Raw genomic sequence first — 18,252 nt, 5'->3', positions numbered from 1 at the left:
TTTGTCAATAAGTTGAGTTCTCTATTTAATGAGTTTCTTGAACTCTTAAGTTACAGTTTAACTATTAATTCTATTATAACGATTAACAATGTTCGTTTTAATTAAGTATTTTGGATAAACGGTTTTGTTTTCTTAGATCAATACATAAATAGATACACAAGCTCTTTTAAGTCGCTCTTTACCACTCTTTTAAATAATAAAATTGAATTATAGCATTGCTATAGAATAGCCATCAATTAGATAGTATGTTTTTTCTTAATGCAACTGAATAAATAAATTTTTGTAACTAACGGTACCTATATAATACTAACGTTGTTTATTTTATCTTTTGTTGCAGGTACGACAACGATTACGTACATAGGTTAAGAGTAAACAGCGTTAATGTGGCTTAACAATTTAGTTTTATAATAACAATTAACGGGAGAACTACTTACTTCGTAACTGGTGCTCCTTTTCCAATAGGATTAACTTTCTTTTTCAGGTAATTATATATTCTTGTTTTGTTTTACAAATATGTGCATGTTAGAGTAAATTTGCATGTAAGAATTAAGGAAAAACCGCGTTTCCCCAGTAGACCCCTCAGTAGGTTGTAATTATTTTTTAATTATGTTATATGTTGTGTTTTTTTACAGGTTCATATATATTTTAAGTTAGAATTAATTATGTTAAGTCGCGTTCGCGTTCCATACCCCAACCGCAGTAGGTCCAATTATAAAGCGAGGTATTATTTTAAAATTGTTTTTTATTTAAGATTAGATTAAGTACATGCTGTTAAGCCATGTTAACCTGAACGGAATTTTCTGAAGTACTTTTTATTTATTATGTATGTATATTTCAAGTACACCAAACTGTATTTTTATCAATCACCTTGATATTTTTATTAATTTTTTTTCAGGTATAGATGATGTAATATTTTAACTAATCAATGATGAAAAAAATGGTGTGATGAAGAATAAAAAAGGAAAAATGGATTCCAAAGAATTAAAATATTAATAACTTGTTAATTTATTTTATTATTTTTATACTAATCTTTCTCCAGATTGTTTCAAGTTTGTTTCAGGTACAGAAAATTGCGATATTTTAACTAATTAATGCTGGAAAAACATACTAACGTAATTCTTAGAAAATTGTACATGTGATGGATGTATAACAAAAAATAAGATGAAAAGGCTAATTTCAAAAGTCAAAATGATGATCAGATTAAGATTAACACAATCAACATCTAGATGACATGAGTAAGTATAATTTTTAATTTAATTAGATTATAGAAAAACAATGTAAAACCTCATGATCAGATTTCTTTTACAAAATAACTGAAGGGTTTTTTTTGTAAAAGACAATTTTAATTTTTGACATCATAAATGGTAAAGCATTTCATGGAATGCTACATTTGAGTTTAAACACTTTTAGTAAAAATAAACAAGTATAATTAATTAATCTTATTTATTAATAACACAGACTCGTGAAGATTTTTACTATATGGAAAATTTTATGTGTCTGAAGATGAATCAATGGCGCTAGTTTTACATTGAATTTTTTCAGTAATTATTTGTAAAGATTTTGCACAATACTATATTTTAGTTGTTGTTGTTACCTTATTTTTAGTAGTAAAAGAGTTGCTGTATTCACTATAGAACATTATATTAATTATGTAAGCATCTTAAATTTGCATTTGCCATAGTCTAGTACAAGTTTTATTTTATGTCATTCTAAAGATGGGCTCTCTCTTTTTCTGTTTAGCTTTCGGAACCACCGTAAAGTATTACTTCAGGGGATGAATGAGGATATGTGCGAATGTAAATGAAGTGTAGTTTTGTATAGCGTCAGGTCATCCATTCCTGAGATGTGTGGTTAATTGGGATCCAACCACTAAAGAGCACAGGTAACCACAATCTAGTATTCAAATCTGTATAAAATTAACTCCCTTTACTAGGATTTGAACCTTAGAACTCTTAACTTCAAAATCAGCTGATTTGCGATGATGAGTTAACCACTAGACCACCTCGGTGGGCTATTAAAGATGGGCTGCTTTCCACCAACAGCACTGCTAACCTGGTAAGTTAACTGTTATTTAGAAAACTCGCTGGATCCCCTCTTATAAGTAATCGGTCTTGGCTTGCATTCTGTTACATGAGTTTTGTTTGCATGACATTAAAAATTGCTAATGTGAACAGAAGGCTGACCAAATACTTTGGACAATGTAACAAACTTATACCAGATATGGTTGTTAATGAGGTGTAGCCAAAATTTGACTGGCATATTTTAAAATTAACTTACAAAATAAATAAAAAAAACCATGGGCTTTGCATCTCTTCTGTATATCTTGTGCAGAAAATTTAATACAAAGTACAGTAATATAAAGGAATTCATTCGTCTATGCTGATTGGTATTCGAATGGTATAGTGTGAAAAACAAAATAATTTCAATTTTTTGTTTTCAAACTATCTGTAGTTAAAAAAAAGCTATTCAGTTCATTAATCTACCATTGACATTAAGACCTGTGCTTCATGGACAGGATACTCCTATTTTAAGACTTCAATCTGTGTTACTAGACAATAAAATTTCATCCACCTAGCATATGGAAAAAGTTGATACAATTTCTTCATCAGCCTTTGAAGAATAGAATCTATAGCCACCCAAAGATGAAGGATTTTGTTCACAATTTGGATTTACTAAATAAATTAACATATATACAGTTAAATAAACAATTTGTTTGGAGTTTTAATGGTAGTACTTTCACACTGAGGCTCTACACAGTACTTGTAAAACTTTGAATTCATTTTAGACTTGGTAATTTTTTAAACATCTTAAAGACTCCACTAAACATCTGATTGTTTTGTAAGGTGTGGTGTCATAGGAGAGGCAATGACAGTTTGGAGAGTTTTGGTGGAAAATTTTAATTACTTTATAAAAATACAAAATACATCGTGTAAATTTTATTATATTATATCTCAAGATGATCTAAATCCAGTTATATTTTAGCCATTTAATAATATTTGTTTTTTGTTAGACTCAGGCTGAGTTTCCTAGAGAATACCCACCATTAACTCAATCCTAACAAAAACAGTAAATTATTAACAGTGAAAAAATTTTAATCTATTTAAAAAAAATCCCTATTTATTTAAGCCTATACGTTCACTAGATTTGTAGCTTGATATCATCCAGTGGATGAATTCTGTCTTTATAGCTGCTGAAAAATACAGCTAAAAATAGGTTAGAATAAGTCTGCGATATCTGTAATAGTAATTGTTAAAATATTTAATATCGATATTTTAATATTTATTAAAATTAATCGTGCTGATCGTCAAACTTACAGTTAAATAAACTGGTTTTATCTGAAATGATTTCTCAATTAAAATAACAAAACACCAGGTTTTACTATTTGCAATAATTTTAAACTTTTACATTTTCATTAAACTTCATTTTTTGTTTTAAACTTTTTTATTTTCATTTAGAATTAAAACAGAATTTGTATAAACTGATAATTCTAGAAGAACTTTGTGTATTACTCATTCTCTAAGTGATTATTACTCTTTTTTTAACCTCCAGGACCACCGTTAGTTATTGTTTTAGGGGATGAGATGAATGACAAGTAGCGTGTGAAAATGCCATGCCTGACTGGGATTCGAACCAGAGACCTCCAAATGAAAGGCCAAGACACTACCATTCGCGCCATGGAGGCCGGCAAGGCGATTATTTACTTAAATGAAACTAACTTTACTAACAATAGCATGAATATGATGGTTAGTACAATCTTTATAAAATTTAAAATTTTTAAATTAAATTATATTTCTCTACAGACAAAAAACAATTAAATTAACTAAGTACAAGATAATCAAGTGATTTAAACCGATATAAGTTTTTTCTCCAAGATATTAAATTCGGTCACTTTTAAAAAAAAAATCATAAGATGCAGTGCAGATATTTGTTGAAAACCTTATTCAACAGTTTTTTTTCCGTAGGGGGAGAAAAAGCTCTTCCAGCTGCCATCAGGCACGATCTGATGGTAGTGTGGGCTCACACCTGTTAAAAAACCTTCCCCTTCTTCCCGTAGGAACTGGACTTGGCCGCATGGCATGAACATGGTTCCTGTGTGATAGGTGTGGAATACTTATACTGCCCGCTTCTGAGCAGCAGGATCTGACATTCACCAGGAGTCATCGGTAGGTGATAACCTGGGTGGGCTCCTGCCGCTCACTCCTGGAGATTGGCCGTCACCCACTACCTACCCTCCAGCTTAATCTTGATGATGTCTGTAATCATGCACTCTACCACAGCCCAGCTCCTCCTGCACCTGAGCATGCAGCCTGTAACATTATCAGGATCTAGATGTCGCACTGCCTGATAACATTCTGCCTGCGATTGCTCCCAGTGGTGGCAGTTAAAGACAGTATGTTCAATAGAGTCAACCTATCCACAGTAGACACAAAGGTCTGATAGTTATTCAACAGCTTTTAAAGCTGCTTATGAACAATAATTTTTCAATCTGTAAAACTGTTAAAAACAGTACGATACAGCAACAAGATACATTTTGCACTAAAACCCTCAGAGAATGATGAATTTTGATCACCAGATCGAGTAGTAAAAATACTAGAGTAAAACTCAAAATGATTAGATAATTTATAAACAAGTAAACAATCTTATAATTATTTTATCATTTAATAGATAATCATATTAACTCTCAGATCAACATATCATGAGATAACTCATGAGATAATTTTAATGAGCGGTAGTGTTTTAAATCCTATTTTAAAACTTTCTTCTCACTTAGTTTTGTCAGAACTAAGGGTCCCACGGAACTGAAAACCAGCTTATCAGTAACAATGCTTGAAGACTTGCCAATCCGGTGAGTTGAGTGCAGATTCTTCTTTCCTTTTTATCCAGCTATCTGTTGGAAACAACCTTCTCTTGTTTGTAAGGTTCCTTTGCTCCTAAATGAAATATCCCTAACTTCCTTTTCTTTATCAGTTTACTGTGCCATCACCTCTGTGATCTTCATTCAGGCTTGTATTTCCTCTTATACAGATTCTTTCAGTTATGCTCCTTCTCAATCTTCATTACATGCATAAACCGACTGTCAGCCTTGTTCATTTATTCATTTAGATTTTCCATTCCAGTGCTAGTCTTCATACCCTTGTGGTTGATTGAATGCTTAATCTACCATTATTTATCTTATTTTACTTCTTATTACATTTTCAATAACTGGATTTTTCCTTCTTTTTTACCTGCAATCACTTGTAGGTCAGTATGAGCGCATAATATGACAAACACTACCTCCTTTCAGACATAACCACTCTGTAGTAAACTCCTCCAGCTTGGAAAATCTACCAGGTTGTTGGATTCCCCTGGCAACGACAAAAATTAATTTTGTATTTTGCTCTTTCCCAAAATACGTGAAATAATAATAATGAAATGCATGATTAATAATAATAATTAATAATGAACTTTGAATTCTACATAGATTGTTTATTACGGTAATTTACTAAAAAAAAATTCATAATATACGAAGAAAGTTTTCTTTTTTTTTAATTAACTGGATTATAATATTATATACAATCAATTCAGTATTTCTCTATGAAGTTTATTTAAACTCATCAAAGAATTCTTTTGTAATTTGATAAAATATACTACTGTTGGTGAAGTGCAATATATATACTAAAGAACAATGATCGCATGAGAAAAAAAAAGAATAGTGTATACAAAGAAAACTTAAGAAGAAGCACCCAAACATTAATATCTTTTGTTATTGACATCACACTTTGTATAAATATTTTAAATAAAGAGTAAGAAATATAATGTATTATAATAAAGAATCGTTCAATATGTAGAGACAAACATCTTTAGTTAAAAGTACATCTAAATAGATGTGTTCTTAGTTGAGGTTTGGTGGAATATAGTGGCCAGTTCTTCAACATGATCACGGTCAACAGATGGTTTGTGTGTGACCAATGGATATTTTGCTGTGAAATGTTGCAGGTCAACGGCTTTAGGTCACGTATGGGACTGTCTAGGTCTCCCATTTGTAGGCAGGCTGCAGAGGCACCTGCTAAGGGGGTGGTCCAGAGTTGAATTCGAGAATCAGCGCCTGGGGTAGAAGATTGTGGATCTTATGGGGTATGGATCTGACACTGAGGTGTTGAAGACAGTCAGGGTGGTTGATAAAGAAGTCAGGAAACTGACCCTGCTTGTAAAACAGAACTAAAGAAGGAGATTAAAGACATTGTCCTGAAGCTCCAGCAGAGTGTTTGTCATTGAGAGGGTCAACGAGGAGGAAGTAGTTGTCCTGTGCAACAGATTCTGGCGGGAGGAGTGGTTTACTTGCGTGAGTGAACCCACTGCCACCAGTGCTCTGGGGAGTGATGTGGTCCATGTGTTGGATCTTAATGGAAATAGTAGCGGGTACACTAAGGTGGTGTTTGGTACCTGCAAGGTACTTAGACAGTTAGAGTCTGAAGGTAAGCTGAGAGCAAGTCTGGTTCTAGCAGAGAATACCAGGCCTGAGTTATTGCTTGGTGATGGGATGGAAATTAATGAGCGGCGAGCGGCATAGTTTCATCGTGGTAGTAGATTCCACCAAGAGGGAAGACTCTGCAAAGCTTGAGCATTATTGAGCATGGCTTAAGATTAACGCGGTGACAAAGCTTGACTTGGCAATCAATGCAGTTGGTAATGCGATGGGTGAGTGACTTCGGAAGGTTGCCGAGTATGTCGCCAGGAGAGCCGATCGGAGGTACTCTTTCCGGCTGATGGCGGATAGTGCTGCTAAGCAAACAGCCTCGGGTGGAGACAAGATTAGTGTTCAATGAGTGGATATGGCGCCAACTCAAAGTAGGACTCTAGTGGTTAGAGCAGAGGGCCGTTCTTATGCAGTGGCCGTTGCGGGGCTTTGCTGGACAAACACCGAGTTAAAATCTGCTGTAGGGTCTCCCGCAGATCATCGGAGGAGCACTGCTTTCGTTGTGGTGAATCAGGCCATCTTGCAGCTAAGTGCAACGTGTTCGACCGCCGGAAGCAGTGTTATAACTATGGACGGGAGGAGCGCTGCTTTCGTTATGGTGAATCAGGCCATCTTGCAGCTAAGTGCAACGTGGTCGACTACCGGAAGCAGTGTTATAACTCTGCATGGGAGGGGCACCTGAGTAGGGATTGCAGTGAAGCTCAAGTAGCTTCATTGCAATCCCAAGTATCTCAAGTAGCTGTGGAAGGTACAGTGCCTCTGTTTAACTGGGATGAAGTGGGAAGAGGGCTTCTCACCTATGCCAGTATTGTGGGGTCGTTCACTCATCAGAACATGTTATGCTAGGGTGTGGCACCCAGTAGTGGGTGAGTTTGGGGAGTTAAGGGTCGGGAATGTAGTCCCTAAGATACTTGCCTTGGAAGTAGCATGGCGGGGTAAAACTGCCATAGTTGAAGCTATTGTGTGTGGAAGAGAGGCAGAGGATGGCGAGTAGGATCATGGGTCATAGTTGATGTAGTGCTCTTTTTTGGTTGGGGCTTGTGTTTTATTGTTGTGTATTTCATTATTATTCATAGTATTGTATATATGTAGTCTGGCAAGATTAGTTTCTGAATGTATTAAGTGTATTGATTTTAATGTATATACATGATGTTGCATCTTTGGTATTTACGTATGTATTTTGTGTATTTTATTAATCATGTTTTGATGTATTATGTAGGTGAGTCGGGGCTTATGTTGTATTGTTGTAAATTTTATTGTTTTATTTTTGCATATTATGTGTTTGTCATAGTAGTTTTCAGTATATTATGTACAATTCTCTAAAATGGTATTTTTGGTCTTTATATGTAAGAAATTACTTTCAGGTGTATGTTAAGTAGTCTACACACACACATATATATATATATATATATATATATATATATATATATATATATATATATAAACTCTTAAAATATATTGTGGCACGTAAGATTGTTTCAGTGTATGAAATTGCACTGAGCAACTAATTGCAATTGTGTGGCCGATAATGTCAGTATGGCCGTTTTACATAGGTGGCGACCTCTCACTGGGTGGGGACCGACTAATGCTTCAAAAGTGTCCTCGGTCAGTACAATTGCAAAAAGAAAATAGATCTGTGTTACTTTCAAAATCATAAAATTATTAGTTCGGAGCATCTGTGTAAACAGTTAAAACTGTGAATAATAAGTACTCTTGTTTATATAACTATCATAATTATTCAATAAGTCTTCTTGAAAAGTGCATTTTTGAATAAAAAATTTGGTGACAATGTTTTAAAGGGTTAAAAAATACCTAAAATTTATTACCACCTTATTAAGTAATACAGTAATTAATCATGAAAATTTTTACAAGTGAGTTAAACAGTTCAAAAGTGGCCAAAATTTTAATAAAAATATTTAAAATTAAAATTGGCTGAAAGTTTCAAAATAAATTGATAATTAACATGGGGGGGAATGGATAATCGATCAAAGTTTCAGTTATAATTGCGGAATCATAGATCAATGAAATTATTCAAGGAGACAGACAAATTATAGAAAATGTTTTAATGGAATTAGTAAGATATAATTAGTACAGATAAACTGCGTAAGAATGTCCCTTTGCTCTAACCACTAGAGTCCTATCTTGGGTTGGCACCATATCCACTATAGCTGTCTCCAACTGTAGCTGTTTGCTTAGCAGCTCTACCTGCCACCAGCCGGAAAGAGTACCTCTGATCAGCTCTCCTTGCGACATACTTGGCAACCTTCTGAGAAGGCATTTACCCACCGCATTGATTGCCAAGTCAAGCTTTGTCACCGCGTTAATCTTAAGCGATGCTCGATAACACTCAAACTTTACAGAATATTCTCCCTTTGTGGAATCTATTACCACAATAAAACTACACCGCTCATTCATCTCTATCCCATCACCAAGCAATACCTAAGACCTGGTATTCTCTGCTAGAACCAGACTTCCTCTCAGCTTACCTTCAGACTCTATCTAACCCTCTAATTACCCTGCAGGCATCAAACACCACCTTGGAGTTGATGTTTAGACAAAAATGGATCAAAAGAATAATTTTCATTTGATCGTGCAATAAAATGCAAAAATTCATTCAAATGTACGTTGAACTACCACTGTAAAACATGAGTGAGATTTGATTACAGCTTACCAATAGAATTAAATAAACCAGATTTCACATATGGTGGGAAATTAAACATTATCCGATTGACAGAGGTTTATTACATGTATTAATTTTATAATAAAGCGAAGGAAAAATAGTCAAGATAGTATGAGCTAGATTAAAAACTTAAAGAACTACACCTTCAGAATTTTTAACTAAGTATAAACTGGTGATAGCAAGAGATCCTGGTGCTTCGCTGCTGTTGGTAGGCTTGATGAAGATAATCAGCTGAAGACGATGTTGACCGGCAAAATGTCATGGTGAGAAGTGGCTGCCTTGGTAGAGGGTATCCTCAAAACCAAGATCCCACAGGAAAAATTGCACGAGGGCTAGCCTTCATATGACGGATGGTGAGGGGACAGCCTGTACAAGGAGGTGGTTGGGGGCTCCCTTGGGGTCGTCACTACTGTCAAGGTGTGCAGGACTCTCCAACCCTTCAGCTTGGGGCCGACAATGACCTGATCTATAGTGTTGCTGACATTGGATGTAGACAGCGACCTCCTCCTCTAATTGTGGTGCTGTAGATCGAACCCCGGACCCCTACTAGACCAGTCGCTCCACAAGTGAATAGACGTAGAGAGGAAGAAGTTCCACTGTGAACGGAGGCTACATTATCATGGATAATGTGTTCTACCAAAGCATGCATGGTGGACAGGATAGGGATAGCCTACGCATGGAGGTGGTTAGGGGCCATTGGGTCGCTGCCACTGGTGATATATGTAAGACTCCCAACACTGCCCTGTGTGTATAAACTGGCAGTCAAGAGGATTTCTTTTTGAAATTTATAAAAGAAGTTTTATATATATTTGTGAAATCCATCTATTAGACTATTATAATTATTAGGAGAGATTTCCAAATTAAATTATGGAATGTAAATTACATCCAGGAATAGACATTGATTCTTACCACCATATAGTTGTATCTAAATGTAAGGTGAGGTACAGAAAACAAAGAAAAAATGGGATAATAAAGACCAAAAAAAATAATGATATGAAATAAAAATTGAGACAAACATAAGGACATAACTATTAAAAAAACAAGATTTTACAAAAAATGAAGAAATAAAATTAACAGAGGAAATAATTTTAATCAAGAAAGTGGCTTCAAATAGAAATATGTCTAAAGAAAATTACATATCTTACGTTCACGTTCGAAATTTTTTCCACTTAACTTTAGCAACGATAAGCACAATGAACACTTTTCTTTGGATGTGTCAGAGATGGAAACATGCTTCCAGGGAAAATGGTCTAAAGATGCTTGCCGATTACTGCTAGGGAATGAAAAGAGTTGTTCCTGAGGATGATTAGAAGAAAACTAAAGAAAAACAGATATTAGGTAAGGTATTTTAGGCTGTAATTCATTAATCAGGTTTTCTTTAAATTTGCGTTACTAAATAGCTTGGCCTTCGATTTAATTTTTATTTGCAGATATGAAATCGGACAAATAGTACTATTCACCTTATTAAATGCATATAATTGGAATAACTTTTCTTTTTTTTTAGAATGGTGGGAATCAGCAAGTTGTTGATTATTTGTTTTAATTTGTGCAAACTTCAAAAATTAAAAATTTTTGTTTAAATTGAGCATTATTGCGTTTTTTTTAAAATTTTATTTGAAATTTTTGATGGTTTATTTTATATAACCACTACAAGAGGGGGATGTATGTATTAAAATGATTTATAGAAGTAAATTTGATGTAAAATCAAGTCTGTAACACTTTTATTGAATGCTAGGAGAGAAATTATTTGAATTACACAAAAAACAACGGAATTAAAACCATTTTTCTGTAGTGTAATTCATTGTAATATTTTATAAATTACATAATGGTGAAGAGAGCAATTTGTTTTTTTTTTTGTTTTTTTTTGATGAGGAAGAGTAAATATAATTCTTTGTTTATTTAAACCAAATGTACGCCTTTTTTTGTAATGATTAAATAATCATTATAAAATAAAAAATAAATAATCTTCCTGACTTCATCAGGAAGAATGAATTAAGGTGATCGATATCTATTATTAAATTTCACAATATTAAGATATAATTTATTATGATAAAAAATGATTAACTTTTGTCGCTCTTATGCTAAGGGGTTTAATATACTTTTCTTTCTTTTTTTTAATTACGGCCGTGTTTGCCATGATTTCAGCTTTTGTTGTTCATTAACTTTACAGAGGAATTTGAAACAATGAGAATGAAATTTTCACCAGATTACAGTTAAATTATCTAATATTTTATACGTTCTCGTACGAGACAACTGCACCGTTCTACAATCATAAATAAGTACAATATTACTTACATTCAGTAGAAAAAAAGTTTTATTTTTCAGTAAAATTTTTTAATGGTATTTCAAAAGAGAAAGCTTTCTTTGAAACCCTTATCAATATTGGTGATCTGTTAAAAATAAGTAAGTAGTCTCTTTATGTTTTCTGTAAAATAGTTGAACACTAGAAACATTATTCTTATTAGTGCAAATCTTTCTTTCTGCCCAGCATTACGAAGAGATGTCCAAGACTGCTATCAGTTTTAGTGGAAATTCTTGTTAGATTCAGAGTCCTTTTTCATTTTTATCTTAATTGAAATCGTGCAGCTATGTACGACTCTAAATGTTTATATAATAATTATGAATTTGTAATTTTCAGAATTCCTAAAGAATCTCTTCAAACTTCAAATAAATTGAAACGATAAATATGCACAAAAGAACAAGTATAATGTATTGTGTCTCAAATTAACTAGTATTTATTTCTGGTTTGTAAAATATAACTTTTCAAATAGAAGTTTTTTTGTTATGACATACCATAATTTATTTTCACCTGTCTGATGGCGTGGCTTAGACCCGGTCTAAATTAACCTTCCCATTGCCAAGCCTTTCAACACCTTTATTTTACCAAGTAGAGTATTTTGACTACCCCAGTACTACTTTGTGATTTAGTGTAATATTTGTTTTTAGATTCTGTTATTTTCAACGAATAGCTTTATTTAGTTTTGAAATACAGTTTTTCAAATAATTAAAAGTATTAAAATCTGAACGTAGAAGCAAAGTACAATAAATTTTATATCATTCACAAGAGAAATTCAATAATGGACACAAGTAAAATTAAAATGGTATACGTTTTGGCTGTCATTGCAGTAAACTAGTGCTTTGCCTCAAAATAACATTTTTGAACTGTTCATTCAGGTACATTTTTGCATAACATGCACTTCACAATAACAGTTTCTTCTTTTTGTATATTACAAACAAGTTTCTTGCACATTACACAATAGAATCGTGTTTTACTATCTTCATTTCTCTTGCAATCTTGACAGCACTGTGATGGTAACTTGGAACTTTCGGGTTGGATTACTGCTGTCAGAATTTCAGTACCACATGCTTTCAGTGCATCTTTTACTTCCTTCTTAAGACTGTTGATATTTCTAGCTCTTTCCTCCACGTTGCCTTTGCCGAGTCCAAATGCCAGCTGTCATGAAAAGTTTCCATCGGCTCCGATTATTCTCCTGCCTCAGGAAATCTTTGTGTGTACAGAATTTATGCATTCGGTGCTGCAATATCTACCATCTCCATGAAAAAGTCTTAGTGGCCACCCTCTGGTTCCTCTAACACAGCTGTATTCTCTAGTCATTTTGTCTCCATTATCTACGGCACCTTTAGTTTTGTTGTAATGGAGTATTATTTCAGGTTTGTATTCACTTTCTTCACCCGTCACTTGCCTCTCATGATGCTGAGTAGAGAGTAAGATTACCGACTTACCCCTTTTTAGAACACAGAAAACTAATAATTTGTGAAGCCAAACATTGAAGAATGAACTTCTTTCTGGGCAAAAATTCCTTTAGAATCTCTTTCTTATCAGAATACAGGGTACCAACCAGTGACATGTTTTGTTTTAATAGTTCAGCAGCCAAGGGACAACTGGTGAAAAAATTATCAGTTGTCATTTTTGGCATTTCACACTAACTAGGGCAGTCTCACAACCCCACCAATATATCCTGTCCATAATAACTATAAAAACAAAGAAAAAATGGGTCAGTCATGAATGTGAATACAATTTCAATCATTTCAGGACAAAGTCATGAAACCACAAGTATGTATCTCTTCACATAAAATTATTATAAGGAAAAAATCAACCTGGGTTAGTTAGAATACCTTGCTTGGTAACGTGAGGGTTAATGAAGTTTCTTTTGCAGTACTACTTTAACAGTATAAAAAATCAAATATTAAAATGATTTTTCATAATTCTGACAAAAAAATGAAAGTAATATAGTATTTATATTTTAATTAGAAGTCATTATTAGTTGTAAGAAACAAGTAAACTCAATTGCGCGCATTATATTTATTAGTGTAATAATCACTTAGGAAGCAAGTAAGAATTTTTTCTGAATCCTTTCAAATTTTAGTTCTTTGAGTCCATATTTTATATTACCCCTCTTTTTCATTCTTTGTAACATTAGAGTTTCATTTCCAGTTTTATATACTGGAACTAAGAAACCTAAAAATTCTATAGAATTTTAGGTAAATTTCATAAGAAAGTTATCTATTGTAATGGGTACCATGATTTGTCTTCGAGAAAATTTTGACATATCTTTGCGTTTCACATCCCCCAGACCTTAAAACCACCATCAGTTCAAAAGATTATTTATAAATAATAAATAAGAGCTTATTGTGTGTGTGTGTGTGTGTATGTGTATATACATATATATAAAACGGTCAGCCACTCACATTTCCTTGACTATGCTAAACATTCTTCAGTTGTACATTCTGCACAAGTCACTTAGGATTCTCAACAGACTTGACTTTCATCAGTGTGTTCAGAAGACTTAAAAACAACCATAAACATATGAGATCAATAACTGCACAAACATGGAGAACCTAACTTTACCAGACGACTGTAAAACTATAGAGCGTGCAGATAGATATTATGTTTGTGACGATATGCATACTTTGACAATGTTTTTTATTCAGATAAAGCATGGATAAATTAACAACTAAAACAATAGAGTATGAAGTTTTGAAAATCACTCAATTTTTCAGTGAAAACCTCTGCATTCTTTGAAAAATGTCACACAGTTTCCAATGAATAGTCAGCCAATCTATCATAAAAATCAACTTTCTTTTTCGGTTTGGCTTCTGGAACCACTAAAAGGTATTAATTCAGAGGATGTTATGTATGAATGTAAATGAAGTGTAATTTTTAGTCTCAGGTCGATCATTCCTGAAATGTGTGATTATTTGAAAGCCAGCCACCAAATAACCAGTATCCACGATCTAGTATTCAAATCTGTATTAAAATAATTGACTATGCTAAGATTTGAACCTTGAAACTCTCGAGTTCAAAATTATCTGACTTGCGATGATGAGTTCACCACTAAACTGATCTGGTGGGTTAGAAAAATTAACTGCTAAATGTTATCAGGATATTACAATAAACTGGGTAGCCTTGTTTAATTTGAAAAGCAACTCTGCTTATCTGAATTTTTTGGCAGTCAAAATTTGTTTACGAGTCTACATTTTCTGACCTCTCCCTTTGTAATTTTATTTGTGGGATCAACTAAACTATACTGCTTTCCAGAACAAGCCTAAAAGGTCAGAAAGTTAAAAAAAAAAAAAGTAGAAATACACATCAGGACTAAAATTCTTAGAACATTCCATCAAACATGTTGATCCCACAATCAAGGAGGATATTTTCAACATCTGTTGTAAGATTTAAATGAAAAATACTTAATTTTACAATTAAAATCTGAATTTTTGATATACTTCAAAAAAACATATACCGTATGAAATTGTGATGGTGAACTTACTGGCCAATAAGAAATGTGCCAGAAGTTCGTTCATCTGAAAAATGCTCTTCGAGTTTTCAATATCAGAACAACCAAAACTAACTAGCCTTGTCATAACATATTGTTGAGACGAGTCCTGCTATTCTTTCCACTTTATCTGATAATTCCTTTTATACATATTTGTTTCCCTATTTAAGCTGCCTACTTACTTAAAGTTCTGACAATCCATTCTTTTTCTTTAAGAAGTCATGATTTTTAATTTTCTGATGGCCTATTATTTATTCTATGCCTGGAGATCAGTTATCTTAACATTCCTCTTACAAATTCTTTCCTAAGAGGTGCAATCATACTTTTTTCTACATGGAAAAGATATAAAGAAAACATTACCTTAGAAATTACAGCTGCAATTCCATTAATATCAGACATGTAGAATCAAAGCTTGTTACAGCCTTTTTGTTTAGTCTAGATTCCTACCCCCAATTGTATCATTTATAATAAAACTATCTGCTCCTCAAAAACACACAACCTTCCTTACTGACAAGGTCTCATAATTCCTACAGGAAATATTCTGTTACATAAATAACCATAATTAAATGATATACAAAAATTTTCACAATATTTACAATCAATTATCCTTACCTTATTGTAGAAAGATAACCTAATAAAAAATTCTGTGAATAGTTAAGAAAAAGTTCTGATACATCCAGCTAAGAACAGTTTTATTTCTAAAAACTTTAATGTAACGAATCAAATCAATTTGAATTGTATTTTACAGTTACATTCTTTCAAAGTTAATAAAAAAATACTGAATGTGTAAAAATATAAGAATTAAAAAGTAAAAAATTGAGAAATATGCATCCTAACCTAACATTTTAGATTTTATAGTAAGCTGGTGACATTAATAAGTCATAAAATATTGCCTTAAATTATATATGTAGAGAAACTAAATTTCTTTAGTATTGAATTTGCTGCACTGTGCATACACAAGATTAGCGACCAGTTTACACAGAAGAGGGGGCTAAGGTTGGAAAATGCCACATGTGGACTGAATGTAATCATGTGTGATATAAAGTGAAAATAAATTAATTTACAAAGATTGTTAAAAAGGAATTGATACAACAAAGAATACAAATAAAACTTTGTTTATAAAGCAATGTGTTTATTTGTTTAAGTCATTTCCCGATAAAAAAATGTAGATATTGATCTTATATATATATGTAATTGAACTTCAGCATAATTTTGGTGCATAACCATTTTATAAAATGTTTATATCTGCGGTTGAAAGATTAAACAATTTAGTTTACATAACATTTTTATTTACATCCAAAATATTTTTCCTGTTAACTTTTCTAATGTTTGTATGAACATATTTTCACACCGTTGATTTAAATGGATATTTAACTTCTCTTCTGATCATTGAGAGAGTTCTATCCTTTTCTTTTGACAACCTTCTATCAAGTAGTGCAATTTTACTACTTTTTTTGAGAATTGTTTAGAAAATTACACAGTTATGAAAAATTGTTAAAAAAAATGAAAAATCAAAACATTTAAAAAAATTTAATGTATGGCTTTATTCGTCAAATAACAGAATTTTATGATACACATTAATTTTTTTTTAATTTACAGAAAAACATCTGAAAATACAATACTGAAAAAAAGGAAAGATTGATACAGTAAAAATCGTTATCATTTTTATTGTAGGTCTGTTTAAACTGAAAGAGTTGCTCTGCCTGGAAATGAATTATATTATTAGATATCACTACATTTTTTCTACACAGAAAAAAATCATTTGAATAGTCATTAGTTAAAAATTTAAATGGACTTAAAAGGGAGATATTATGGAGAAGTTAAAGATGATTGTAAAAGTCTTTTAAGGGATGATAATGTAGATGGTGAAGTTGAATATAATTAACTTAATTTCGACTTCTACTAATTGGAAATTTCAAAGGATCGTGTAGTATATTTGTAACAAGTTTATAATAATTGTTACTGAAAACAAATTTTTAAAAGATGAATTTTCTTTAAAAAGTACTGTATATTCTGCAGTAATGATGTTACAGCCACCTATCATTTGGATGTAATGTCATTAGACCTACCCTCATAGATTCACTTAAACCATAGATATCAGTAAGGAACGAATTTCATCAAAAAAATAATGTAGCTGTCAAGTTAACAAGTCTATATCTATACATAATATATAGGTAGGTAATAAAGAATAAATAGTAAGTAAAGTTGTCAAAACATATATTACATTACAGCTAGAATAACATAACAAAATAATGACCGAATATGAATTAAGTACATTTTTTGAATTTATATCAAAATAATAAATCAAGTAAAGTTTAAAAAATATCTAACTGAAATAACCAAGAGAATGACTTGTTTATACGTTCATGACTAAAAATGTGATAAAAAGTATTAAAATAATTTGAATATAGCATAAATAAAAATGGCAAGCAATAGTATATTGTTAAAAGTACTTAAAACAAAACATAAATTACTGAAAAAATTTTTACCCAAAACCTAACATCTGCAAATTTAAAAAATGAATGTTGTAAAGGAAAATTGTGCATTTATTAATGTAGTATTCTTTTTTTTAAATCGATTTTAACAACGCTTAAAATCTATAATTTACAGTAACATATTTATATAAATTTGGCACGTACTGTGCTTCATATAATTAAAATTGTATAATATAACTATATACAAGTACATAACATTATGTGGACGGTATACACTTAACTCTAACAAGTCTACAATAATGGATACAATGTAAATATTAAAAAACTACATGTAACGAAGAGACTAACTAATATTATGTAACTTTATCTCTAAATAACAGTCATAGTAATGTAGAACAATAAACTACAATATGTTTTCTAACAAATTACATAAATTTACATCTTAAGAGAGATTATAAATGGTTAAAGTTTTATAAATTATAAATTGGAAGTCATAAATATCACTTTTCAAAAAAATAAATATGCAGCAAAAATTCAGCAAAGTAAATGAACATTAATACAATGTTTTTTTTGGTTTTTTTTTTAGACTAAATTAACTTTGAGTAAATTTTTATTTACATTCTAATTGAAATAATCAATGTTTATTTTCACATTATTGAAAAGCTGTAAATCTAGAGATGGCATCTAATATCTAACCACTTTTATTTTAAAAAGTCTTCTATTAAAATTTTATAAAACAACACTAATTATTAATTTCATGGACAAATAATGTAATTCTCCCATTTATGAAACAAGTGTTATGGAAATATCATTGTGACATCAACAAATTACTGTACAATGTTTTAAGTGGTAATAAAAAAAAATTGTTTTTTCTTTTGTAATCAT

General features: G+C 31.8%; 1 long non-coding RNA gene across 2 annotated transcripts; it reads left to right on the top strand.

Annotated features, from left to right (window-relative positions):
- Positions 1–1,027: 1,027 nt before the first annotated feature.
- Positions 1,028–17,044, top strand: LOC142323183 (uncharacterized). 2 transcript variants are annotated; one of them, XR_012756040.1, is made up of 4 exons: positions 1,028–1,235; positions 1,741–1,882; positions 3,562–3,743; positions 16,532–17,044. It is a non-coding gene; the product is annotated as an uncharacterized LOC142323183 (long non-coding RNA). The 2 variants fall into 2 exon arrangements; XR_012756039.1 differs by having other exon boundaries at positions 3,550–3,743.
- Positions 17,045–18,252: the final 1,208 nt, after the last annotated feature.

Source organism: Lycorma delicatula, chromosome 4 (assembly GCF_047948215.1).
Source record: "Lycorma delicatula isolate Av1 chromosome 4, ASM4794821v1, whole genome shotgun sequence".
NCBI lineage: Eukaryota > Metazoa > Arthropoda > Insecta > Hemiptera > Fulgoridae > Lycorma > Lycorma delicatula.
This window is presented reverse-complemented; position numbering and strand designations above follow the sequence as displayed.